The 27,030-nt window shown below is 47.5% G+C and overlaps 1 protein-coding gene and 1 long non-coding RNA gene across 3 annotated transcripts in view; one reads left to right on the top strand and one right to left on the bottom strand.

Moving 5' to 3' along the window:
- The window catches only part of CDH13 (cadherin 13), a 1,030,265-nt gene that overhangs the window by 39,126 nt on the left and 964,109 nt on the right, over nt 1-27,030 (bottom strand). The window lies entirely within an intron of this gene.
- LOC116744349 lies at nt 1,186-5,609 on the top strand. Its single transcript, XR_004347019.1, has 4 exons — nt 1,186-1,414; nt 1,751-1,893; nt 2,651-2,726; nt 4,066-5,609. It is a non-coding gene; the product is annotated as an uncharacterized LOC116744349 (long non-coding RNA).

Raw genomic sequence — 27,030 nt, 5'->3', positions numbered from 1 at the left:
AAAACTAAAGGCACCGCTCTCGACATCAGCCTCCACTTTGCCCTCAAACAAAGGCCCTTCTGTTTTTTGTGTGTTTCTAATATGATGACAGGATTCTGCTGTCTTATCAGGCTTCTTAAAAGGAGACTTTCACTTTCCTATCCCACCAGGCCATATTTAGGCTGTGCGATGGGGTCCAGTTCTCAGTGGCCACTCATGGGCCCATCCTTAACGTCCCCAGGGCACAGGGAAGGTCCACGTTCCTCAGGTCTAATTATGTAAGCATTGCAGTCAAGGTTCACCCATAGCCCAGCCCTCACGCCCCCAGGGATCACTGTCATGCCCCCAAGGAAGCAAAGGGGGCCCTGCTGGCCCTGGGCCAGCCTCTGTCCCGCAAGCCCAACTGCTGGGGTAGAGTCAGGCCAGGGTGGAAGGTGGGCCTGGGCCTAGGACCCTTGGGTGGTGATTGGAGGCAGGGTTTCCAGTGTGTAAGGGTCTTCCAGGAGGCCAACACTCAAGTGAAGACGGGGACGGAGCACCCTAGACGCTCACTTTGGGAGATCTGGGGTGACCAACGTGAGACAAAACAGCTTCTCTTTGTCTGATTTCCAGGACAGAGGCTGGATTTCTTCCTCACCCTGCAGGCATGTAGCTCAGCGTCCTGTGGCTTGTGAGGCCATCCCTCATCCATGATTGCCCAGCTTTACTAACACTTATTAGAAGGCTGAAAAGCAAAATAAACTAGTTTCGGCATTTCAGAGTTTGGGATGGATACAGCCCCCGGCAGCGTGTGGCCCAGGTTTGGGGCCTCTCTGCCCAGGGCTGTACAGCTTGCAGGTCAAGTTCAGCTTCTGTCCACTAAAGGCGATGGCGTGGTGGTGTCTGGGCCAGGTGCTGTTTCCCATGGTGGGTTGTCTTGAAGAAACGTGCTCATTGGGAGGGCAAACCAGGATGTCAGAAGACCAGCACAGGAAAGTTAGTCAAACCCCCTGCATTCGTTCTCAGAGTTTATTTTTATTGGGTGATTAACTGACAGGCCATGGCCGTTGGTCAACCCCTGAGCCTTTGAGCTCAGCTCAGACCAAGCTGGGCAGAGGTATCGGCGCTTTCGAGAAGTCGATGAATGAGGCTGCCGCAGAGACCACAGTGGGACAGATGGATGGCTGAGCCCGGCTTTATGCCTTGAAGGTCGGTGAGCACGGCCTGGCCAGCTGCCACGGAGGAGGTACTCACGGGCGGGTGCTTGGCTTAGCGGACAGACCTCCTCCCTCCACTGCAGTCCAGGTGGTGAGCGATTGCAGACACTGCTTCTTACGGAGGCTGGGCTGTGGGGAAAGCCACATGGTTCTTGCTTCATACGGAGAGACCTCGCCTGGAGCGCGTTTCCACTGACCTTGGCATGGCCCATGGTCTAGCTGAGTTATCCCCCAAGCAGGTGATTCTGCCGGCTCCCCTGTGGGAAGGAGCTGGCAGGCATCTCCCACCACGGAGCCCTGGGCCACACATGCCCAGCCCTGGGCACTGATGTCCTACGTTCGCTCCATGCATATTTTTGGAAGACATGTTAGGAGCCCAGAGCTCTGCTAGGGACGGGGGAGGCTGCAGTGAACAAGGCGGGAAGCTCCCCGCCCCCTGATGCAGACCTCTGCCGAGGGCATTCATCGCCGGACACTGCCCTTTGCACATGAGGTGGTGACTGCACATGATGGGCAGCGGCTGTCTCCCTCTCTTCCCAAGCCCAGTGACTTGTCACACGTCTGGTCCATCGCAGGTCTTCGTCAAGGACGGGTGAGCGCATGGGCAAAATGCCAGGCAAACGGGAGGACAAGCTATGGAATTCCGAGGAGTCAACGTCCCAGGATTTGCAGGGTGTGTGAGGACGGCCGTGTGCCTGGTCCACGCGGTATGCGGTGGGTAAGTGGCCCTGGTGCGGTCAGGTGTGCGGAGCCACAGAGCTTCTGACAAGGGCGACAACACATCCTGGGCCTCTGAGCCTTCCGCTGCCCGAGGACGCCAGCTGTTTCCTCATTCTTGCCTCCCCACCATCCACGATTCCTGCTCCCCACACCTGAGGCCCCCAGCCCTCCACCCTCCCAGCCTGCTTTTTAGCTGCTGGTTTCTGCCGGGAATTCTCTCCCCAGCTCTCTGCTTGGCTGGCTCAGTATCATTCTTCAGACCTCAGTTCAAATGTCACCTCCTTCCTACCCAGCCCATCTAAGGGGCCTCTCCCATCGACTCCCCGTCCCTTCAGGCTGTTTGCTTTCCCACTGGCATGTGCTGTACCCTGCAGTCAGCCTGGTAACGTGGCTATGTATTGATTTACTTGTTCACTGCCCGTCTCCCCACTGGAATGTAAGTTCTACAAGAGGACAAAGGCTTGTTCACAGCTGTCCTCAGGGCCTAGTTAGGGCCCAGCTCGTGGTGCAAGTTTAGCAAGTGTTTGCTGAATAAATAAATAAGCCAGTACGGTTGCATGGAGGCAGAATATAAGAAGAGTAGTCAGCCCATCCGAAACATTTACTTTGAGCCTTGTTGTTTGATATCAAAAGTAGTATTTACAATGGACATTCCTCAACGGTCCACGGCAGCATTTAAAATCTCCCAGGACCCTCTGGGATGGTCCACACGAGAGATTTTTACTCATTTTACATGTTTCTTGTCTGAACTCTAGAAAAGGAAAACTTATGCTTTCTGGATGAATCAAACTCTTCTAAACTGACTTCCCAGAAGACTCAAAAAGAACCCAGGTAATTCTTTGCACCTGTCTTGATTGCTTGGTTGTTTAAAAAGAACATCCATATGCTTTTTGTGTCTTGAACTTTTCATCTAATTGTGATTAAAAGAACATCTCAGTTTAGCCAAGAAGGAAGGGTTGTCTCCAACGTCTCCAGTTCCTAAAACAACACTCCTAGAAGGAAATAGGTGAAAATCCCTTAAAACTCTCTATATTCTTTGATCTAGAAATTCCTTTGCTAATAATTTAGCCTAAAGAAATAGTAACGGAGCAACTTCTAAAATTTGGGGATGCTGGGTTAATAAAATCAAAGCTTCCCCTCCTTTGCAGGACTTCTCAGAGACTTGAAAATGTAGATTCACACTGTGAATATCCGAGAAAGAGCCTCAGAACACAGCATTACTCAAACTTATTTGGCAGAGTTATTTAGCTACAAGAATGTTTCTTCCATCACTGTTCATTGTAGAAAAATTAAAGAAATACCAGGTAACTGTCTATCAAAAGTGATTAGTTACCCAGATAATGAAACACCATGCAGATATTAAAAGGCATGATAGGGCTTCCCTGGTGGCACAGTGGTTAAGAATCCGCCTGCCAATGCAGGAGACACGGGTTCGAGCCCTGGTCCGGGAAGATCCCACATGCCACGGAGCAACTAAGCCCGTGAGCCACAACTACTGAGCCTGCGTGCTACAACTACTGAAGCCTGTGCGCCTAGAGCCCATGCTCCACAACAAGAGAAGCCACTGCAACGAGAAGCCTGCGCACCGCAACGAAGAGTAGTTTCTACTCGCCGCAACTAGAGAAAGCCCGTGCACAGCAGCAAAGACCCAACACAGCCAAAAAAAAAAAAAAAAAAAAAAAGGCATGATAGGACTTCCCTGGTGGTGCAGTGCAGTGATTAAGAATCTGGCTGCCAATGCAGGGGACATGGGTTTGAGCCCTGGTCTGGGAAGATCCACATGCCACAGAGTAACTAAGCCCATGCACCACAGCTACTGAACCTGTGCTCTAGAGCCCACGAGCCACGACTACTGAGCCCACGTGCCACAACTACTGAAGCCTGCACGCCTAGAGCCCATGCTCTAGGCGTGCAACGAGAAGCCACTGCAATGAGAAGCAGCCCTAGCAAACTGGTACAATACTATATAAATATTAGGTTGAATCATAAAGTTGCCATTTTATTGGTCAAAACCCATCAAATATCAGCCGTTTCATATGGCCCAATCTAATCACAAGTATACATACAATAAAAATGACATGTCATAATTGTGCGTTTTCTGCTACTGGACAAGAGTTCTTTGAGGTCCAGGAGACATGTCTTATTTATCTTTGCTTTCTCTTCTCCCCAGGCATCCACTGGCATTTGGTAAACATTGGTGACTGATGAGTAAATTACCAAGATGAGCATTTTGAATTCCCGTTCCAATAGAAGGCTTAATATGGCTCATATCAAGGCTAGTTCTCTCATTAAAAAGAATTACCGTGCACTTCTTGGCAGGAGCTACTGAACTGTTTGCCAAGACCTTTTCTTCTCACTTCATAGGAATACAAATTAAATGTGTCTTTACAACACACACACACACACACACACACACACATACACACACACACACATACTCACACACAGCCCAGTGTCATCCAACCCTTCTTGAGTCACACCACTCACACACACAGGCTTGTGGCATCAGACGGCAAGAGCGGGCATCTTCTCCCCAGGCTCCTGGGTGGGCACCAAGGACTTGAAGCCCAAGGTCAAGGATGGGCTGGGAGGCAGAGAGTGAGTGGTATGTGGTCCCAGCACCCCCTGGTGTCCTGATCCCTCTCTTCACGCACCATTTCTACTCCTGCCTGTCCAGACCACAGCCCAGGGCATCTGAGTGTATGATGCTGGGCTCTTACTCCTGGGAGAAGCTGGGGCTCTGGGTATAGTCACATTTCTAAAAGCTTCTGCTATGCAAGAGAAAAAGAAAAGCGCCTTCCCTTCAAATGCATGAGTCAAAATTGACACAAAATAAACTAAACCCTTGAATCGCAAAAAAATGGCCAAATTAGCAGATGCAGGGAAAGGCTGCCATCTCCTGAAACCATGTGGTTTACTCTCTGGCTCTCCCATTGTGGACCTTTGAGCCAGGCTGTCGGCTGGCCCCTTCAAGAAATCTGTCATTCCCAAACCTGGCCAGTCCTTGGGTCTCACGTCCCTAACACATGGTCTCTTGGAAAGCTATTCCAAGCCTTCTTCAACCTTTGAATGTAATTTTGTCTTTCAGGGCCTCTACTGTCAATTTACTAACATTCTTGGCTTTTAAATCTCCTAATTGACATTTTATTGTGCAAAACTGAATATATTTCCTTCTCAAGATGGCAAGGTTGGAAGTTGCCTCCTTGAGTGCCCACCACGAAGATGGTGGTCCGTGGGGGAGATGGGTAGGTTTGCGATATGCAAGTAGAAGAAAATGGTAGCATCTAGGTGATGGGTGAATGAGTGCTCGCTGTAAAACTCTTCCGACATTTTGCGCGTTTAAAACTTTTTCAAAGTTGAGGGGAAAAAGGGATGAATGTGTCTTTTTTGGGGACAGTAAGCACCTTCTGTTCCCACATTCATGTCTTTCTACAAAGAGACCATGAACCTTCAGGAGGTCACACACTGTATGACTGCATTCATCTGAAACCTCCAGGCTAGGCAAACCCATAGAAACCGAAAATAGATTAGCAGGAGATTAGCGGTTGTCTATAGCAGAGGACAGGCGGAATGGAGGTGATGGCTAAAGAGAATAGATTTTTTCTGGGGTAATGAAAATGTTCTAAAATTGATAGCTGTGATGGCTGCGCAACTCCGTGAATACACTAAAAACCATTGAAACGTATATTTTAAATGGGTAGATTGTGGGGTATGTGAATTATGTCTCAATAAAGCTGTTATTTATTTATTTATGTTTGGCTGCGTTGGGTCTTCGTTGCTGCACGCGTGCTTTCTCTAGTTGCGGCGAGCGGGGGCTACTCTTTGTTGCGGTGCGTGGGCTTCTCATTGCGGGGGCTTCTCTTGTTGCGGGGCAAGGGCTCTAGGCACGTGGGCTTCAGTAGTTGTGACACCTAGGCTCAGTAGTTGTGGCTCGCGGGCTCTAGAGCGCAGGCTCAGTAGTTGTGGTGCACAGGCTTAGTTGCTCTGCCGCATGTCGGATCTTCCTGGACCAGGGCTCGAACCCGTGTCTCCTGCACTGGCAGGCAGATTCTTAACCCCTGCATCACCAGGGAAGTCCCAAAGCTGTTAGATATAAGAAAAATACCTTCAAGGAAGTGAGCTCTCCATGGTTTCCAAGATGATTAAAGCACAGCAAAACAAGACAAAAACCAAACACCCTTCACGGGATGCTCTTCAGAATACTCTACTAATGAATTGCAGGAAGCCAAAAAACGACAGGGGTGTTTTGATTTTCTTTCATTTTTGCCTGCTTGACATATGCTCGGTCAAACGAAGAACTCTCTGAGTCTCATCTACAGGATCTTTATTCTTCCTTGTAATGACTGCAGCAGAATGGGCCATGGTCACTAGTTGCCTGGTGAATGAATGACTGACGAATGAGGGAGCAAGCACCCTGCTCTCGCCTTGGCCGTTCCTATCAATTCACGTCACTGTCTTTGAATAGATATTTCACTTATCCTTAATCATGAAGGTTACAGCTGTTTCTTCATGGTATCAAGGATTCTTGTTTCTCCCAAACCCAAGCAGGAGTCCTCGTCTTGTCACCAATTTGGCCTGATGACATTACTGCCACACTTGAGCCTTGGTTTCCCATCTATAGGACAAAGGGGCAGGTTCACCGATGGTCTGTAAGGTTCTTTCTAATGCTAGGAAATTATGACAGTCTTTACCCAAACAATAGTTATGCATGGTTGAGTAAAAAGTTATAAAATTATTCCTGGTGGGTAGCTTCAAACTGAAGTCCTGGGAGTTTCTTCTACATGATGAGTGACATTTTACAATATAGTGTAAATGCAGAGAGTGGAAAGTCAGTCATTAAAGGTGAGAAAAATAAACAGCTGGCAAAGAATGCCTGTATAAATTGCTCTCTCTGACTTCAGGGGGATAATTTTTTTAAAGTAAGACCACGAGAAGTAGATTTATGTCCCCAGATCCAATGCAAATGCAGGATCTGTACAATAACCATTTATCAGGTCCCGTAGAGCTGATTTATGGCCCAGCGGCCCTACTTTGTATTCTGATGGGCTCAGAAAGTTAACTGACAACACGGAAAAATATATCCTCCGACTCACTGCAGATGATGGGTTATAAATGAGCACAACCTGATTTTCTGCTCTGGAAAAGCAGTGTTTTGAAACTCTCATTAGAAGTTAGTCGTTAAAGCTGCGCCCAAACTTGACTGTTTGGCCCGTTGCTTTATTGCTGGTTTAGTCATTTAATTTCCTGACAGCGTTGGGCAGGGAAACTACTGCCTTTGCTTTGGAACATTCTAGGTGGACTTATTTGTCTAGATTTACCACCAAGTCAGCCAGACTGTGCCCAGGACACATTACACTGCTGGCCCCTGCAGAGGTTTCATGTCCATGTATGACAAGCTGGGTGGCACAGAACCGGTATCCAGCCCGTGGGATGATGGGAAAGCCACGCAGGTACCCTTAGCCCCCACCTGCTCTGCGGGAGACACTGCGCTGGCCTGGAGCAAGTGGACGCAGAGGGATGACCGGGCTTCTGACCCTCCTCCCCCAATATTAGCGGAGAGACTGAAGCAGTGTTTACCGGACTGGGTGCCCTATGGTTCTGGCCCCAGCATCACCTGCGGAATTAAAGACACAGATTCCCAGGTCCTGACACTGGACTCCTTGATCTGGTAGGTCCGAGGAAGGGCTTAAGCCTCTGTGATTTTAACACCTCCATCGGTTTTTGATGCTTGTCGAGGGGCTGGGCATTTGGGATTCGCTGGGGCCTGGGGCTCTGCCATTCCTTTAAGCAGCTGGAAGGCTGAGGTAGAGAGTCCAGTACATTTGATCTAACAAGCAGGTCAGGAACCTTCTCCCCGGCTGGGGGATGGCCACGAACCTTCCTTTTCACCCTCCATGTCCAGTGAATCACCAGATCATTTTCATTCTACTTTCTTCATGCTTCTCAGATCGGGTGCACGTCTTTGAATTCTCTTCCTTGCTGCTCTGGTCCTGGCTGCCATCATCTCTTAAGCGGCCTCGTGGCCTCTCCTGTCTTTCCCTAACACCTGTTTTGTGCCTGAATGAGCTTTTTCTAAAATTCAGATCTGATCATAACATCCTTCTGAGTTCAGTCCTTCAGGTGTCCCGACTGCCTACAGATCAAGGCTTAAATCCCACAGTGGGCCCCACAAGACCCTTCACTGTCGTGCTCGCTTGTTCAGTGAGCAGCTCAAGCCTCTGTGCCTTTGCCTACGTTTCCTGGGCCCGCACACCCTTTCCCTGGTCTGCCTTCACGTCTCAGCTTGGCTATCTCTTCCTTCCTTGACTCGTACAGGCAGACGCAGGTGTGCCTTCCTCTCTGCCCTTGTCATACTGTCCTGTTTTGCCCCTGAATGTCATTTTCACCACAGCTTTTATATTTATAAACTGTTTGTTTATACAGTTACCCTTTCTTCTAGACTAGGTGAGCCTGGATAGCAGAGGCCAGGTATGTTTTGATGTCTATATATCCTCAGGATCTGTGAATCCTGGGGATGGATGATCCTGGAACTGGTAGGAAGGCTGGGGAGACGCACACGGGTTCCCCCAAAGGCCATACCAGGGGAGCTACTCCTAGCCAGGTCTCCTCTTGGGGTTGCCCTGGTTCCAGCACAGCTCTTGTCCAACCAGCAGCCCGTACCTCGGCTGGCCTCTCTCCGTCAATGATATTATTCCTCTGGGGAGGCCGCTACTGCTCAGGTTGGCGGGGAATGGCGAGCTAAGTGCAGAGGTCTCCAGGAGAGCTTCCCGGGACCCCGTCAGGAGGACTTAGGAGAGGGGCTCCAACGTAATTTCAGGAGGCCTGAACTGGGAAGAAATCTCCCATGGCCAATTTGAGCTTGTTCAAGTTCATCCACCCATGTATTCATACATCTACCCATGTTTCCATCCATATATACATTCACACACCCATCCATCCATGTATCCATCCATTTATCCATTCACATATCCATCTCTGCATCCGTGCATCCATCCATGTATCTATCCATTCATGTATCCATCCATCCATTATTTCAGTATTCATTGGATGGCTACTGTGTGTTAGGAACTCTTATGTACTACTACATCTATGACAGAACTATTATGCTCTAGAAGGAGCAAGATTATCAACACTATGTAAACAGACAATATAATAATTTCATAGAGTGACACGTGCTCTGGAAGCCATCACATTGGGCAATGGTACAGGAGCACCTAGTAACAGGTGGGCAGAGTTAGGGAGGGCTTATTTAGAAAGCAGTGACCAAGGAATGCCTCTCAGAGGAGATGACAGATGAGACTTAAATGAAAAGGAGATAGTCAAGTAGAGATATAATGGGCAGAACATTCCAGGCAGAGGAAACCATGGTGAGCTGATGAATCAGGGAGGAGCCTCCAATTGGGAAGCAGTTGGGGGATAGTGGCTAGAACAGAGGCCAGCAGATTGACCCGAGTTCAAATCTCCACTCAGTCATTAACACCTGTGGGTCACCAGGAGTGGTACCAAACTTTCTGAGTTTTTTCTCTCCCGTATGTAAAATGGAGACACTAAAACCTTACACAAGGTGGTTGTGAAGATTACACCACATGTGGAGCATGGTCCTTGGCATGGGGTAGCTTCTCAAACTCACATATTTCAAAATCCTTTTGCCATGTGAAAGTCACCACACTTACTGCATCAGAATCCTGAGACAGGGGAAAAGATTGCTCACCTCGGTTCTGGTAACCAGTTTCAGACTGACACTTCTATCCGACTTCGGTTTCCTTCCATATTTAAAAAATACTCTATGTACTCCCTTTATTATGCACGTCACCCAGCTCTAGTTACTGTGAAACTAGAAGGTCACAGCTTGGCTCCAGGCTCAAAAATATGGCACCTGTCAGGCTCATGATTTAAGACCTTGGCCTTCCTCTGGGGAACCACAGCGTAGTAAAATCCAGTCAACGATTCGATCCGTTGCTGCTGAGTAAAAGCTGGGAGAAATCTTAAGCTGCTCTATTAACACTAAACCTTTTATTAGTAAATGTTTTTAGTAAGATGACATTGAACCCCCTACTTCCCTCTTCCAGTCTCCAAACAGCTCAGCTTTGGAAGGAGGGCCAGAGACTCCGAATAGGAAGCAGTGACTGTGCTGGATGAAAAAATAACCCCCAACCCCCAAAGGGAACCAAGATAAAAACAAAGCACCTTACAAGGGTGTGGGTCAACAGGACACACAAACCCAGTCTGCTCAGGCCTGCTATTTTAGGCTTCCCTCTTTTGATTACATTCACATCTGGCTCTTATTTTCCTTTTAGATTGCCAGAGGTGCACTCGTCAAGGTTCAGCATCTGGTTTTCGGAAGGAAAAAGAAAGCCCAGATTAGTAGCATTTGCCCATTTCCGTGGTATAAATACTTCCACCGTGACTGACTTCGAGTCTCTCATGATACCATGGAGTGCGGAATTGGACAGAGATGGTAACAACTGGCTTGTGAGCTGCTCTGAACTGGCTCCGGGCCAAGACTGCCACGTCATCACCCTAACGTCATGACCACCTACTCTGGTTGGGTACACTGTCAGGCATGCACACGTGACACCTCATATAATCGTAACCATCACTGTTTGTGGCAGGGATTGTTATTACTGGCTCAAGGATAAGGGGACTGAGCTCAGAGGGACTGTGTGGCCCACACAGGCTCACACCATGAGAAGGTGGCACTCTGCCCCCACCCCCATTTCAAGCCCTCCTGTTTCTTCCCTGGATTAGTACCTTGCTTCCCAACAGGCTTCATGACTGCAGTGTCCCTGGGGTCCTCCCTCAGTGCTCTTTTGTGTATATAACCATCTATCCCAGTTCAGAACTGAGTCCAGTTTACTTAGCTTGCCCTAGAATGCAGCCTATACTTCCTCATACAATCCCTTTACTCTGGCAAAATGGATTTCCCCACTGTCCCCAGATGTGCCTAAAGTCACTGACCACCCGCTCCCATCAGCTTTTCCCTACCCTGCTTATCCAGGATGGTCCCATGCAAATCCTGGCCCCTCCTACCAGCCCTCCTGGACCACCTTAGTCCCTGGGGCTCTCTTCTCTTGAGTGTCTACAGCGTTTATGCCTGGACTGCTCGCTTGGGCCTCAGCACCAGTGGCTTTTTTTTTTAAAATAAATTTATTTACTTTTGGCTGCGTTTGGGTCTTCACTGCTGCACGTGGGCTCTCTCTAGTTGAGGCGAGCGGGGGCTACTCTTCGTTGCGGTGCGTGGGCTTCTCATTGTGATTGTGGTGGCTTCTCTGGTTGTGGGGCATGGGCTCTAGGCGCATGGGCTTCAGTAGTTGTGGCACGCGGGTCAGTCGTTGTGGCTCGTGGGCTCGAGAGCGCAGGCTCAGTAGTTGTGGCGCACGGGCTTAGTTGCTCCGCGGCGTGTGGGATCTTCCCGGACCAGGGCTCGAATCTGTGTCCCCTGCATTGGCAGGCGGATTCTTAACCACGGCGCCACCAGGGAAGAATGCATCAGTGGCTTTTGTAAAAACTCTGCTGTTTGATTTCTTACTGCTTCTAGGAGACCACAAGCTACTGGAAGGTAGAGACAGTGTGGTCCGCATAATTACAAAAGAGCCACAGACTCTTGCCCAGACAGGTGTTTAAGAACAGTGCCCAGGGCAGAATGTACGTGACTTGTCCACTGTAGAGCAATTGTAAGGAAGGATTCTGCTACACTGGGGTCTCAGACCCCACAGCTGTCTTACGAGAACAAACTCAATCTATTAAAATATATTTTAAAACAGAAAATCTCATTCTCTCCTCCCTTTAAAGTACATTTACTTGTTACAAAGAGCAAGAAAAGGCCACGTCTCTATGGCTGAGTGTGCAAAAGACTCGAGTTCTTCTGTGCTCTGGGTATGGGATACAAGATATATCATAACTCAATTCTCCGATCCACAGAGTTTTGGAGGATAGATGGGGCTGTCAACCCTAAATGAAGCTGGTCTGGATGGCTGCGGGCTGTGACCTTCAGGTGACTCTGGCCGAGCCTTCAAGGAGCGTGGTCACCCAACCCTAGCAGCGGTTGGCTGTGCCTGCGTTTCCGGCTGCATCTAACAACCACTCCAGCCAGAAAAAGAGTGTGAGATTCTGAAACTATGGAAATGTGGTAGTACTGATGATGCTGCAGGTGCAGACGTGAAAACTCCCAGGTTTGGGGAGCCTCCTGCCTCAGTGCCGAGACGCCCCACCCCTAGGAACACCCTGCTGGAGCCCTATCCATTTTGGACACAGTTATGAGCCACTCCATGGAGGGTGTGTCAGGGAAACCATTCTTCAAGGATCCTGCTCCATAGGAGAGGTCCCGCGGGACTTATCTTCCAGAACGGACCACTCCTGGGTTTGGTTTGCATGGAGTCCACATGTGGCTCTCGTGAGCCAGGTCAGGGTGAAGTCAGTGAGGACAAAGGCTTGACACATTCTGGAATCAAAATTACTGTCACCTGTGCCTGATCAGTGCGATGCCCCATGACCATTTGCCTCACTGTTAATTTGCCTTAAAAAGGGGCAGAGACCAGAAGAGAGGATGAGTGAGTCTTAAGAGACACTGACAGTGCCCTGGCACTCGTACCCCTTTGGTGCACATCAGGCTGGTGCCACCTGCCAGCACCTCCATTTCTGTGTCTGAGATCTTGCTCTGGCAGCCAGAGCCCTTTGCCCACCTGTGCAACGGGCTGGAGTGCTGGGGAATCAGCCCCACTCAGAGCGCCCCTCCCCCATAACCGATGGGAATCGACGTATAAATGCCCCAGCTCCATCGCTTCGGGTCAACGAAGCCTCCACGGGTTCCTGGGGTTCCCTGAGTAGGAACGGCCCCCTTTGCCCACAGCGGTAGCTGGCTGGACAATGCAAAGTGCACTGGTGCATTCCCTTCCCTGTCTCACTTGCCACTCCCTTGCTGGGTATTTTACGAGATCGCCTCCCAAATAGACAATTTGCACCCAATCCGTGTCTCAGTGTCTGCTTCTGGGACAACCCAAACTGAGACAGTTGTGTCAACAGAATTCCTATCGGGCAGTGGTTAATTCTTCCGGAAGCCAGTGCCTAGACCAGCACGAAATGACTTCATCCAGGATAGTGGTGAGTTAATTACAATGAGCTCTCCTTAGTGTTTCAACAACAGGAGAGGAAACAGAGCAGAGGAAGTCCTGAATGGGTTTCCATGAACGAAAATCCAGAGAAAGCTGTCTGGCACACCTGCAGGCTGAGGTTTTAACAGCTGCCTCTCGGGATCACAGAGAGATAACAGGCTTTGCATGCAGGGGGATGGTTAATTGACCTACTTTTTCCCAAACTAACCCTTTCAACCCTCAATGAAGCCCTGCAGGCAGGTATTTCATTACCACTGAGAGATAATCAGACACTGAGACACTGAGGGGTAAAAGGTCCTCATCAATCCCCACCAGACGTGAATGAGGTCACAGATGGGGAGACCCAGCTCTGGCTCACTCAAGCACACAGTAGGTGCTCACTTAATAAGATTTCCTGTTTCTTCCTGCTGTGCTGATGTACCCCCTTCAAAACAACAGCCTGGCCCATTTCTCAGGTGTTTGAGTCTGTTTCATGCCATAGAAGAAAGATAAAGCTGGGACTCTTGTATCTGGTATTAGTGAAGTAGGCAATTCAGACCAATCCTCCCACTAAACAAGCTATAAGATGTTGGAAAATATATATAAAAAGAGGAAATGGGGAAGAAGTCAGGATGGGTTAGAAGACTGTAGGACTGCAGTCAGTACAGGCCTCTATTTTCTCACACCCTTAATGGTTATGACCTCATTTTGAGGGGAGTCTTAGAAAGTTTTGCAGGTAATTTCATCAATCTGAAAATTTAGCCCTTTCCAAAGAGTTTTTGATTTTGGAAAGAAGGAGCAAGACTAGATGATACCTAATCAAGTAAACAATCATTAAAGAGGCCAACAGGGGGAGAAAGAAGTGGAGATGAGTGGTTTCCAAGGGTTGGTGGGGGGTAGGAGGAATGAATGGGCAGAGCACAGAGGGATTGTAGGGAGTGAAACTACTCAGGATGTTACTATCATGGTGGACACATATCCTTGCAGATGTGTCCAAACCCACAGAATGTACAACACCAACAGTGAACCCTAATGTAGACTATGGGTTTTACGTGAAGAGGTACATTCGTCAGTTGTAACACATACTCCACTCTGGTGGGATGCTGGTAATGGGGAGGCCGTGCACGCCTGGAGTTGGGGTGTATGGGAAACCTCTGTACCTCTCCCTTTGCTGTGAATCTAAAACTGTTCTAAAAAGTAGTCTATTTAAAATAGTGGGCAAGTCTAGGTTTTCCCAGCTTTATGGAAATAAAATTAACTCAGAAAAATGGAAGATGGTATCGAGAATACAATATTAAAGGTAAACTGTATACACAGGTGAAAGATTTCTGATAGAACACTCATCAAACATGCAGGGAATATAAGCACAGATTGGGAAAGCGGAAGGGAATGGACATATTCCTCCCCACTCCCCACATGCCAGTTCTTCTCCCTTCATTTTGGTAAAAATACTCTGACTGCTACCACCCCATCCCCATTAAAGTCTGTCATCAAAGTCAACCATCCCCTGGCTATGGGTGGGCCTTCACCCAAACCAGGCCATCGAGACTCCAGGTCTCGGCAGACAGCTGGGGCTGAGCCCATGCTCTGATGCTGCTGCCCCTGGTCTCTCACCCGACTCTGGGTCCCACCTGCTGTGACACCTGCTTGTTGATTTCGTGAACACCTACATAGCCTTCTGAGGCATGTTGTTTCTTTTGCATACACTTTACAGAGTTCATTTCTGTTGCTTGCATCCAACTTCAACAGATAAAAAGCCCATTTCAGACACAGGACACTATTTGGAAATGCATTTTACTAATACTGCTGCTGCTAAGAAGGAGAGGTGCTGGGGCCTGGTAGTTAGGAGCCCCAGGCTGCAGGGTTGAAATTCCCCTCCCTCTCCACGGCTGGCAGAAATGCCTGAAAATGCTGAAACAAGCCACTACCCGCAGGAAATCCCGGCAAGGTCAGCAAAGATAAAGTGGACGGCTTCTTGGAACTGAAGAAGAGCTGTGAAGGAAGCATTATCTAATCCCGATCAAGGAAAAAGGACCGTTAATCTCTGATGAGAAAACAGACTTTGCATTAGCCGTAAGTAACACTGCACCAAGTGGAGGAACAGCGCAAGTGATTATTACACAGAATTTATATGTATGCCAGCATGAACTGACAGCAATAAAGCTCCATTTCATACCTTTTGTGGAATGAGGTGGGGCATTTATGAACAAAGGCACGCATGCATGAATGAAGTAATACGCTAAATGTAGCAATAAAACTCCCACTCTCGAACCTAGCAGCAGCTTTATCCAGCCCTAGCCAGAAGGCCCTTGCTCAACAAGTAACAACTACCTGAGATTACAAATGATGTACAGAAACAGGTGGGCACACGGAACACACTCATGCTCCTCCTTTCTCCTAAAAACACGGGAGAAATGGGTAAAGGTAGTTGGCAAAAACTGTAATTAAGAATTAAAGACACAAGATTAATCTCCAAAATTTACAAGCAGCTCATACCACTCAATATCAAAAAAACAAACAGCCCAGTCCAAAAATGGGGAGAAGAACTAAATAGACATTTCTCCAAAGAAGATATACAGACTGCCAACAAACACATGAAAGAATGCTCAACATCATTAGTCATTAGAGAAATGCACATCAAAACTACAATGCGATATCAACTCAAACCGGTCAGAACGGCCATCATCAAAAAATCTACAAACAATAAATGCTGGAGAGGGTGTGGAGAAAAGGAAACCCTCTTGCACTGTTGGTGGGAGTGTAAATTGATACAGCCACTATGGAGAACCGTATGGAGGGTCCTTAAAAAACTAAAAATAGAACTACCATACCGTAATTCATAAAGAGTCATGTACCGCAATGTTCACTGCAGCTCTATTTACAACAGCCAGGACATGGAAGCAACCTAAGTGTCCATCGACAGATGAATGGATAAAGAAGATGTGGCACATATATACAATGGAATATTACTCAGCCATAATAAGAAACAAAATTTAGTTATTTGTAGTGAGGCGGATGGACCTAGAGTCTGTCATACAGAGTGAAGTAAGTCAGAAAGAGGAAAACAAATACCGTATGCAAACACATATATACGGAATCTAAAAAAAAAAAAAAGGTCATGAAGAACCTAGGGGCAGGACAGGGATGAAGACACAGACCTACTAGAGAATGGACTTGAGGACATGGGGAAGTGGAAGGGTAACCTGGGACAAAGTGAGAGAGTGGCATGGACATATATACACTACCAAATGTAAAACAGATAGCTAGTGGGAAGCAGCTGCATAGCACAGGGAGGTCAGCTCGGTGCTTTGTGACCACCTAGAGGGGTGGGATAGGGAGGGTGGGAGGGAGGGAGGGAGACGCAAGAGGGAAGAGATATTGGGATATATGTATGTGTATAGCTGATTCACTTTGTTATACAGCAGAAACTAACACACCATTGTGAAGCAATTATACTCCAATAAAGATGTTAAAAAAAAGAATTAAAGACACATTCTCATTGAAGATGAAAATAGATGCATATCATAAGAACCCCTCCTTATGGGAGATTAAGGAGGCATTTCCCAGTTTTGTCTTCTCTACAAAAGCTACTAAATGTAAACAAACCAAAAAAATCCACAGACTCCAGGATGTCAACACTCTGCCTGTTTAAGTCACGAATACTGAACAGTTCCTGAGTCTATTTGGTGACACTAATTTGCTTTACAGTCTCTATGAACAATGTTTTAAAACTGTATCTCCTACTGATGGTTGAGAATTTTATCAGGAGGTAAGAAAGCTCAGCTGTAGTGGCGGAAACAGCCTCACACGGTTAGTTACTGGATATCTGCAGAGCACCCTGGCTGCAGGGAACTGGGAGATAGCTCCCCTGCCAGAGCCACCAAATACCCCACGGAAACACACCTGAGATCGCTGGGTAGCCGGCTCAGGCAGATGGTCAGTTTGGACCTATGCTTCCCACTGTGTGTGTGTTTCAACGCCAGCTGCGTATTACTTAGAGCGCAGATTTTACATCTATTAAGTATTTCCGTCAGTGATAAAAGAAATCTTTTTAAGGACAAGGATATTAATGGCACTTGAGGCAATCATTAAAGCAACATGATCCTCTCGACATTTCCCGAAACCATAGTCAGGGCCCAAAGCGCCATCTACTATCATATGACTTGCGTGGACGTGACTGTCATGGCTTCTGCGTCCTCTGTTTCTTCTTCTTCTGGCCGACCGTTTGCCTTTACTTTGGGCAGCCAGCCCTCTGCCACCCTGACCCCAAGGTTTTGCTCCTGCACCAGTTCCCCTGAGTTGACCCAGGCCTGTGGTCAGTGATTGGTCTAGGCTAGACGCCTGATCCGCTCTGGACCCAGGAATTCTGCTGGAACCCTGGGAAGGAACTTTCCTGGGGCTGTGCACCTGGAGCTATTGCTGGGGTTTTGCGACAGGAGGTCAGGACTTATTTGAGAGCGAAGCTGACGGCGAGGAGCGGGAGTCAAGAGGGAAAGAAGGCTCCTGAGAGCCCCGCCCCGGTGGCACACGCAGGCCCGACATCACCAGTGTGCGCTGTTCTGATTGGCTGGTGCCACCGCTAACTGTTCCTATTTTAATATTTCCCACCAACACTCAGATCTGGCTCTAGCTAAAATCCCATGTCCCAGTTATGCGAGCTAATCAGTTCATTTTTTTTTCTCTCATGCCAGTTTGACTTAGGTTTCATTTGTTACTGAGAATCTTGACTATAGATGAATTCACCACTTGTGAGGGTTAAAATTTAAGTAACAAGCCTTTCTGCCTATAGATTTGAAAATTAAACTTTTTTTTTTTGGTGGGAGGGAAATTTGAGAGAGACAAAGATCTACTTGGATTGTGTTTCCCTTCTTTGAAATGCCCTCCCCCCTCTCCCAATTCTTTATAAAAGACTGTAGTGCTTGTTAGGAATCAGCCTGGCTTCATCAACAATAAGTCGGTCAGAAGAATCTCATTTCTCATGCAGATGAGGTACCCTCTATCTGAACTCAGGTGAGGCATTTCATACTGTCGTGTGGGAAAGATGGATGCTGGGGCGATGACCGGCTCTTGGGTGAGCTCCCCCTGCTGGAGGGGCCGTTTCCAGTGGGTGCTGGATTATCCCACTTTGCTCTGTTGACCTGTCAGTTAGAGAGCTGAGTGTATTGGATGGAGAGAGAGGGTGAGATGAACCCACGAAGAAAGAGGTGCAGGCACTTGCTCCTAAGCTGGGTCAATCTGTTGTGCAGTGATAGAGACAGAGGCTAAAACACACAGTTCCCTTGTTACTGGCTTGAACTATATAATCAGTCCATTAATTAAAAGCTCAAAGGGCTCAGATTGCTTTGACCTGAGGCTTCTTTGGCCTGAATCATGCTAGTATTTGAAAGCAAAAATCTCCTCGCCCTCTTAGCATTTCTTTACTAGTGGCTTAGAAATGCACTGTCATTTCAAAGTCACTTTGCAGAACGTTTTTTACTACGTTAATAAAAATACAAGTGACGTATGAACAAACGTGGTAGGGCTGAATCTTTAGAGAAGCAATGTTGTTTTATACACCTCTCTACACTTTTATTATGTGTGTGTTTAACATAATACGTGGCAGATATGACGTGTGGTGAACTGAACAGAGAGCCTAGCCATCCAGGGCAAAACAATGTCTATAACGTTGAAATCAAGAGGCAATGTGGTATTTTTCCAAGGAAAGGGAAATGTGTAGACGAATAAAAGAGGTAAAATATAAAACACTGGCTCAGATTCTGTAGCAAGGAGTCTTTGCCTTGCTGGCTTGTGTAGATGCAGCAAAGGGGCTTGCCTACACCTCGAGGGGTACACCTGACAACACACAGTAACATGAAGAACACAGAGCTGCCTGAGGATTCCCATCCCAGGGTATTTCTTTCTCTAACATACAATTCATTATGGTAAAGTACAGGGATTTTATTTTGCCTGTATTTTTCTTAGCTATATTTTTTCTTACCGTGCCTGCTATGCATAGAATAGACCCTGTCTCCAAATCTGAATCATGCCTCTCCCAACTCAGGTGCGCACGGTCCTGGAGTTTGGTTTTTGTGAGGCTGTGAGAGCCACAAAAGCTCCGAGGCCTGTTGTAATGCACAGGTTCTCTCTTATCCACCCGAGTCCCCTTTCAAAGGCGCCGCCCTGAACTCTAACGGTGTCTGTTATGGGCTGAATTACTTCTCTCTCAAAATCCTATGCTGAAGTCCTAATGCCCAGCATCTCCCAATGTGACTGTATTTGGAGTCAGGGTCTTTAAAGAGGTGATTAAGTGAAAGTGAGGTCACTGGGGGGCGGGTCATCCAATAGGATTCGTGTTCTTATAGAAAGAGGTGATTAGGACAGATGAACACAGAAGGAAGACCATGTGAAGATACAGGGAGAAGACGGCTGTCTACACACCAAGGAGAGAGGCCTCAGAAGGAACCAAACTTGTGGACGCCTTGACCTTAGACTTCTAGCCTCCAAAATTGGAAAAAAATCCATTTCTGATGCTTAAGCCACCCAGTCTATGGTACTGTACTGCAGCCCTAGCAAACTAACAACGTGCCTGTTAGGTACCTGAACGTGTGCTAGCTGGCGTGCCCCTCCACCATTAGGCAAGTTTGCTAACTGAGAAAATTACGTTAAGATAAACTCCCCTGTAATGAACCAGCTCCTACTCTGTCATCTATCATGCCTACAATAGCCCGTTTGCATTTGTTCCCCAGTACTGCTTGCTCACAGAAGGCGGTGCACAAAAAGGCCTTCTCCTTCTTTGACCTGGTTAATTATGCGACACGTCAGCACTGGAGCAAGGCAGGCAGACTACAGCCAGCCTTCCATATCTGCAGGTTGCACATCTGGGATTCAACCAACTGCACACGAAAAATGTTTGGGGATAAAAAATTCCAGAAAGTTACAGAAAGCAAAACTTGGATTTGCAGTGTGCTGGCAACTATATAAATAACACTTACACGGCACTGACTACTATTTACATAGCATTTACATTGAATTAGGCATTACAAGGAATCTAAAGACGATTAAAAGTATAGGAGGATATGCGTGGGTTCTGTGCAAATACTATGCCATTTTATATAAGGGACTTGAGCGACCGTGGAGCTTGGTATCTGCAGGGGTCCTGGGACCAAGCCCCTGTGGATATGGACGGATGACTGTATTGACTTTCCAGTGGGATAGCTTGAACTCTCCCTGTGCCTGAATTCACAGAACTTCTATCTGGAGAAGCCCAAGGAAGGGCCACTTTGGTGGCTGCTCCCCACCCAGGCAGCGGCCCCTGCCTCAAGTGAGGTGGGGTGTGCCACGGCCCCTCTGCTTGTCCCCACGGTCCAGGTCACTAGGTCTGTGTTCCAGAAGCCAGGAAGGGCAGTCTTCTCTATTTTGAGCCCCAGCACATTCCCTAGAATTCTGCCCTGTTCATCCCAGTTTGACCCATGGAGGTCCCTCCTCCAAACATCACAAGATAGCGACTGTGTTTGTCCTTCAAGAGTTGCTTTTCCAGTCCTAGCTTCTTCCGAGTGCCTCATGTCACAGAGTGTGGCGCCCTCTTCTGTTCATCTTAATAACAAGCATACTAGCCCGGTTTACTGAGTGCTTATTGCGGGGTGGCAGTCACCATGCTAAGCGCTTCAGTTAACTTTAACTCATTACCACCTTGTTAATTCCATCTAAGAGGAGGAAACTCAGGCTTGGGGAGGCTAAGTCAGTTTCCCCACGGCCTGTTGCTCTAGCATAGGGTTTCGCAACCTTGGCACTGCTGACATTCGGGGCTGTCCTGTGTATTGTAAGACATTTAGCAGCAACTCTGGCTTCTGCCTGCTGGAAGCCAGTATCAACCCCTTCTAGACATTCTAGACATTGCCAAATGTCTTCTAGGGGGCAAAATCACCCCTGGTTAATTAAGAACCACTTAACCAGGCATCTATAAATGGGCGACTTGGTTTTTACTATTTGGGGAAGTCCAAGATTCTGGAGGAATGAATAATACTTAAAAATCTCTGTTCTTTCTACGAATGCAGACTACTAGAGAAAGAGGTGAGAATAATGAACTGAGAAAGAGACAGGGTCAGGAGCTCAGGCACGCACATCAAATAGATTTGCCCTATGTCTGATGCAGGCAGCGGAAACAAAATGCAGTGTGGTTCTCACATTCCGTTACATAGGATGATAAAGTCCACGAATAAAATGTTTATTTCCTTGTAGCAAAAATGAAATTGTTCATTTCATTCTCCTACCATCATGTGCGACGACTAGCTCCAGACAAATACAAATAGGTCTGGTGATAAAAGGGTTTTAAGAGGCTCACCGAGGACAGCAACAGAACAGGAGCTCTCTCAAGAATTAAATAAATGTCTACTGGGTGTTTGCTATGTACGAGGCCCTTGTGGGCACCATGGTGGGGGGGCACAGGGGTGATTCAGACACAATTCCTGTGCCAAGGGAGTGTTTCCCAAATGCAGTACAGGCAGCACCCTGGGTCTGGGAGATTCTAGGTATGCATGGATAAATGCTGAGTGAGCAGTACTGATCGTGGGGAAACTCTCTTCAATTGGAAGCGAGAATTAGATGAGGGTTAATGTATTAGGTTCTTACAGTTGCTGTAACAAATTATCACAAACCTAGTGACTGAAAACAGCTCAAGTTTATTATCTTAGAGTTCTGGAGGCCACAGTCTAAAATGAAGGTGTTGGCAAGGCGGTGCTCCTTCTGGCAGCTTCAGGGGAGAATCCATTTCCTTGGCTTTTGCAGCCTCCAGAGGCTGCCTGCATTCCTTGTCTCACAACCTCGTTCTTGCATCACTACAACCTCTTGTTTTTTTTTTATCACATCTACTCCGACTCTGATCTTTCTGCCTCCCTCTACTAAGGGCCCTTATGATGACACTGGGCCCACAGCAATCCAGAGTCTTAATTTAATCACACCTGCAGAGTCTCTTTTTATCATGTAAGGCCACACGTTCACAGGTTCCAGGGAGTAGGGTGTGGGAATCTTCAGAGGTCGGGGGATAGTGTTCAGCACAGCACAGTTAGTAGGGGGAGAAGGTAGGAAGACTGTGAATTCAGGGAGGGGGACACCCATCACAAAGAATTTGCACAAAATGGGGAAAGAGCCTGCCAAGGTGTGAGTGAACTGAGAGCAGTGGAGAATTTAACTAAGGAAGGAAAAGAGACTGCTTCAACCTCCTTCCCAGATGCCTGGACAACCAGGCTCTCCTTATGCTAATGACAGTGTAACATGGTCCCGACTCAATCCGTTAGAAACTACAGTCATTTTACAAGAAAGGATACAGCTCTAGGGGTTCACTGATTGCTCCAGCCGCAGAGCTACTGACCAGTGGAGCTAGGACTGGAACTCTGGTCCATCTGACTCCCAGCCCATTCTCTGCGCTCACAGACTTTGGGCTCTATCACAGATTGTGTTTTCCTAAAAGGCCACAGGAATATTTCTGATCCCACATGCTCCTCCCAACCGAAGGTAGAGTCTGATTTCCTTTCCCTAGAACGTGGGCCAGCTTTGATGACTGCCCTGATGAGAATGTAGTGGAAGCGACCCTGCATGACTTGCCGAGACTACGCCATAAAGGTGACTGATAGAGCTTCCATCGGGCACTTGCTCTTGGGATGCTCATGGCCACCATATAGTGAGAGGGCCCAGGCCACGTGCAGGTGTTCTGTCTGACAGCCAGTGCCAACTGCCCATAAACCAGCAAACGAGCTTTCAGTGATTTCAGCCCCCAGCCTTTGGGGCTGAGGCTGGTGCAGAGATGAGCCATCTCCACTCTGCCCTGTTCATAATCCCGACCCACCAAAACCACAGGAGACAATAAATGCTGTTTTTTTAAGCCACTAAGTTTTGGGGAGATTTGTCACCCACCACTGGAAGCTGAAAGAGGCACTCAGCCCCAGGGCAGATGTGCCTGCTCCTGCCTAAGTACATCCCCGGCTTTATAAAATTTAAATGGGGATGACAGCTCTTAACCTGTACATCACTTAGCTCAGCTTCCCCCTCTTTCCTCCTGAGCGTCACAAGTAGGATGGAAGGTGCAGGTGCAGAGCTGGCTCTTGGTGCCACCCTGCGCAGGGGTACAGAAGGTGGGGTTATCATAGATATAGCCAAGGTGCATGGGGCAGAAAAAAGACAGTGAGAGTGTACCCAAGGCCAGTAACTGACCAAGGGTGGGAAGACCTCCGGATGGTCATTAGCAGTTTATTTAATAAAGAAATATGTATTGAGGTCTACTGTACGGAAGAACAAGGGATGCAATGGTTGAAAACGGACAACTCCTGCCTTCTTTGAGCATACAGGTCAGTGGGAAAAAGAGAGGGGAAACAAAGATTTGCAAATGATAACTGGGTTATGAAAGGTATGTGCAGGAGGCTATGAGAATGTTGTTGGTAGGGCAAGGAGAGGTTTCTCCCAGGGAGTGATGTTCGAGCAGAGAACTTGCACGTAGAGGAGTTGGCCAGAGACTGCTGTATTCCTCAGGCCGGCGGGTGGGATTCAGGGGGCAGCAGCAGGCTGGAGACAGGCATATGAACTCAGGAGATGCTGAGAAGACGGGGCCCCCAGGCCTTGGTGATGGGGGTATGTGGGTGATGAAGAGCAGGGGAGCATTAAGGGGAAGTCCGGGCTTCTGGCTGGAGCATGGGGGTGGTCCTGCCCTTCAGGGACACAGGGAACAGTGGGGGCGAAGAGGAAGGTGAACTTAGCTCTGAATACCTTGACTTTGACTGGGCCGTGAGGTTCCCAAATGCAGATGTCTAGCAGAAACTGTTTACATGGAACAAGGGAGCAGGAGAGCTGACTGAGCTTGAGATGTTCACCCGGGAGCCCGAGGCACACTGAACTGAAGTCTCTATTGAAGTGGTGGGGTGAGGACCCCACGATGGGTCAGCAGCAGGGAGGATCTTTGGGGGCAAGGCCGAGGAGGACGATGGCCGGAGGTCATGAGGCGGATGAAGAGTGGCAGGAAGGGGTGGAAGAGGGGACGGCTACGGAGGGACCCTGCAGAGTGTGAGGTCTTGGAATTGCTGGAGGTCTGAGTAACAGTAAGGTTTCCAGCTCAACTAGTTCAACTAGTTCATTTCAATTCCCTCGACAGTTTTAGCCAAAAGATCCCGGTGGACTTCCCAATTAAATGCCATGCTTTCCAGTCTTGCTGCATCTAAATATCACTTTTCTTGCCTTGTTTGGAGTCACGTGGTGTCCAAGACTGCATTCGTCTCTGCTCCAGAGCAGGTTTTTTTTTTTTTTAATTAATTAATTTTATTTTATTTTTGGCTGCATTGGGTCTTTGTTGCTGCGCGCAGGCTTTCTCTAGTTACGGCGAGCGGGGGCTACTCTTTGTTGTGGTGCGCGGGCTTCTCATTGTGGTGGCTTCATCTTGTTGTGGAGCACAGGCTCTATGCGCGCGGGCTTCAGTAGCTGTGGCACGCGGGCTCAGTAGTTGTGGCTCGCGGGCTCTAGAGCGCAGGCTCAGTAGTCGTGGTGCACGGGATTAGTCACTCCACGGCATGTGGGATCTTCCCGCATCAGGGCTCGAACCTTTGTCCCCTGCGTTGGCAGGCGGATTCTCAACCACTGCGCTACTAGGCAAGTCCCCAGAGCGGGTTTTAGGGATGTGTTTGCCAACCACTAAATCCTGCAGGAAGATGCTGTGGTCCTTGTCTGAGACAAGTTCAGTTATTCATGAATTCACACTTTGGAGTGTCCACCTGTCTAGCTTTGAGCACAGTAAGTTACTTAAGGGACATTAGCCTTTGTTTTATCACCCAGGAAACAGGGATTGCAATGCTGATCTCATAGTGGTGAGTGAAGATGAAAAGAGATAAGGGATGAGAAAGTACACAGCCCAGTGCCTGGAAAATTAACAGCTGCTTAATAAATGCTTGTTAAGTGAATGCATGATTAATACACTTCCTTAACAGGTTGTAGCTCTCACACACGTATGAATACCCCATAAATATCAAAAGCGTATACAGTGATTTCCTTACTACAGACAGAAAGCACCAGGCTTAGCATATGGCAAATTCTTAATAGATATTTATCAACTGACCTGTTGAACAGGTGCATAAATGAATGGTGTGCCCACTTCTCCCTCTAAAAGTAGCAGAAGAGGCTCACTTAGGATACTACCCATTTCCTTTTCCTTTTATCTCACCCAGCAGAGCTGAGATGCCACCAACTTGGGGCCAAGGATGCCCCAAAGGAGATATGGCTGGGCCATCCCCCTGTCTGTCACTCATCCCCTTACAAGAAGATGCAGCTGGTTTCTGGCTACATGGTGACAAGCAGCAGGAGGTAGCTGAAAGCATCTGTCAACAGGAGACAACTCAGGGCAAGCCCTGTCCTAGACTGAGTACAAAATATGCCTTAAGCCCCTCACTATGGAGAGTCAGCTGACCATCCTTAGTTCTTGACAGCGTAAGCTCCAACTTGGAAGAACCTGGAAGAAATAGTAAATGTTTGCAGAGATCTTAGAATAGGTCCATGCCCTGAGATTCACAGCAGGAACCCACAAGCTTGGACCTGCTGTTTCTTAGCTGTGTGATTCCAAACAAATGTGTGTAACTTCTCAGCCTCGGCTGCATTTTTCTGTGAAATGGGGACTATAAGACCTGTCTTACGGTTGTTGGGGAGATGAAACAATAAAACGCACAGAAAATGCCTGGCACTTAGTAGTTGCTCAATAAAGTGTAATTTCCTTTTTGTTAGGCTATCCACCTGATATCACCGCTTTTCTTTTTCAGTCATAAATCTTAAAAAACCTAGTTTTCTAGTTTATCTTCCAGGGAGATTCCCAGAGGCAGATAAAGTGACCACAGTATGATATACTGAAAGCACAAAAGATAGAAAAACCCCAAATCAAGTAAAGCTTTGCTTTAGTTCATTTATCAGCCAGTAAAAATGATGACCTCAAATGGCCTTGAATTCCATTCTCATAGTCTAAGAATCAGGAAAGCATCTATCTTAGAAACCTAGTCAAAATACACAATGCCATGGTACATGAAGGGGTGAATTCAGTTTCACAGAAAAGTCAATGGATGATGCCAGAAAAGCCTAGAAGTTTCCAAATCAGTGTTGGCCTTCCAGAAAGTTCAAACCCAGGGAGCACAGGCACCGGCTATATGTTGGAGGACAGCTTTGATGAGGCACAACAAACAGCGTGATCTCACTCACGCTGAAACCGTTTTCCTGAAATTGGACCCTTATTACTAAGTTAATAGAAAAAAAATTCCAATTGAACTTCAGAAGATTTTTTTTTTCTCTTATGGTAACATTACAGAGTTCAATTTGGTGAAAAACGAGCACGGAAGGCTTTAACAATTTTCTAATGGAGCTTAAATTCAACTCTAAGAATAGTCACTATATTAATCGGCAAGGAAGGTACACTTAATTCCTGGAAATGTACTGATGGGGAAATGACACTTTCCTGGCATCGGGGCCTGGAGAAGCAGGGCCATGGCGGGCTGGATCTCAGAACGAGTCCCCTGTGGATCCCGGGGCAGAACATGCTCTGCTGAGTCCATGTACTGGGCAGGCAGCAAACATTCCCCTGAACACCCTAAACTCTCCTTCCTGGGACATGAGTTTAAGGTCGTAATTGGCTTGATCCATGGGATTTGAAGAAGTATCTGAGTGTTCATATTCTGATATCAATGTGAGAACTACAGTGCATTTTACTGTATCTTTTAGGATAATTATTGTTATTTTTTGTTCATAATATCTGTTATCTTAACAACCTAACCACAGTGGATTAAAAACCCCACCTATGAGAAAACAATGGAAACACATATCTATCCTTTAAGTCGTCTCGAGGCAGTTTCACTCCTCCAGATCAAATTGTAAATCACAGTTCTAGGTGAAAATGCGGAAATGCTTTTCAAATCCTGTTGAACATTTCTGAACCATAACCAAGGCTAGGCTGTAGAATCTGGTGAAGGGCCCTTGTCATTTTTTAGATGCCAGGAAATGTCTTCATAGAATTTACAAAGGGATAAGCCTTTTTCATTTTTCCTTGTAAAGAAAAG

This window comes from Phocoena sinus, chromosome 19, assembly GCF_008692025.1.
Source record: "Phocoena sinus isolate mPhoSin1 chromosome 19, mPhoSin1.pri, whole genome shotgun sequence".
Classification (NCBI taxonomy): Eukaryota; Metazoa; Chordata; class Mammalia; order Artiodactyla; family Phocoenidae; genus Phocoena; species Phocoena sinus.
The sequence above is the reverse complement of the archived record's forward strand: the minus strand, read 5'-3'. Positions and strand labels throughout refer to the sequence as shown.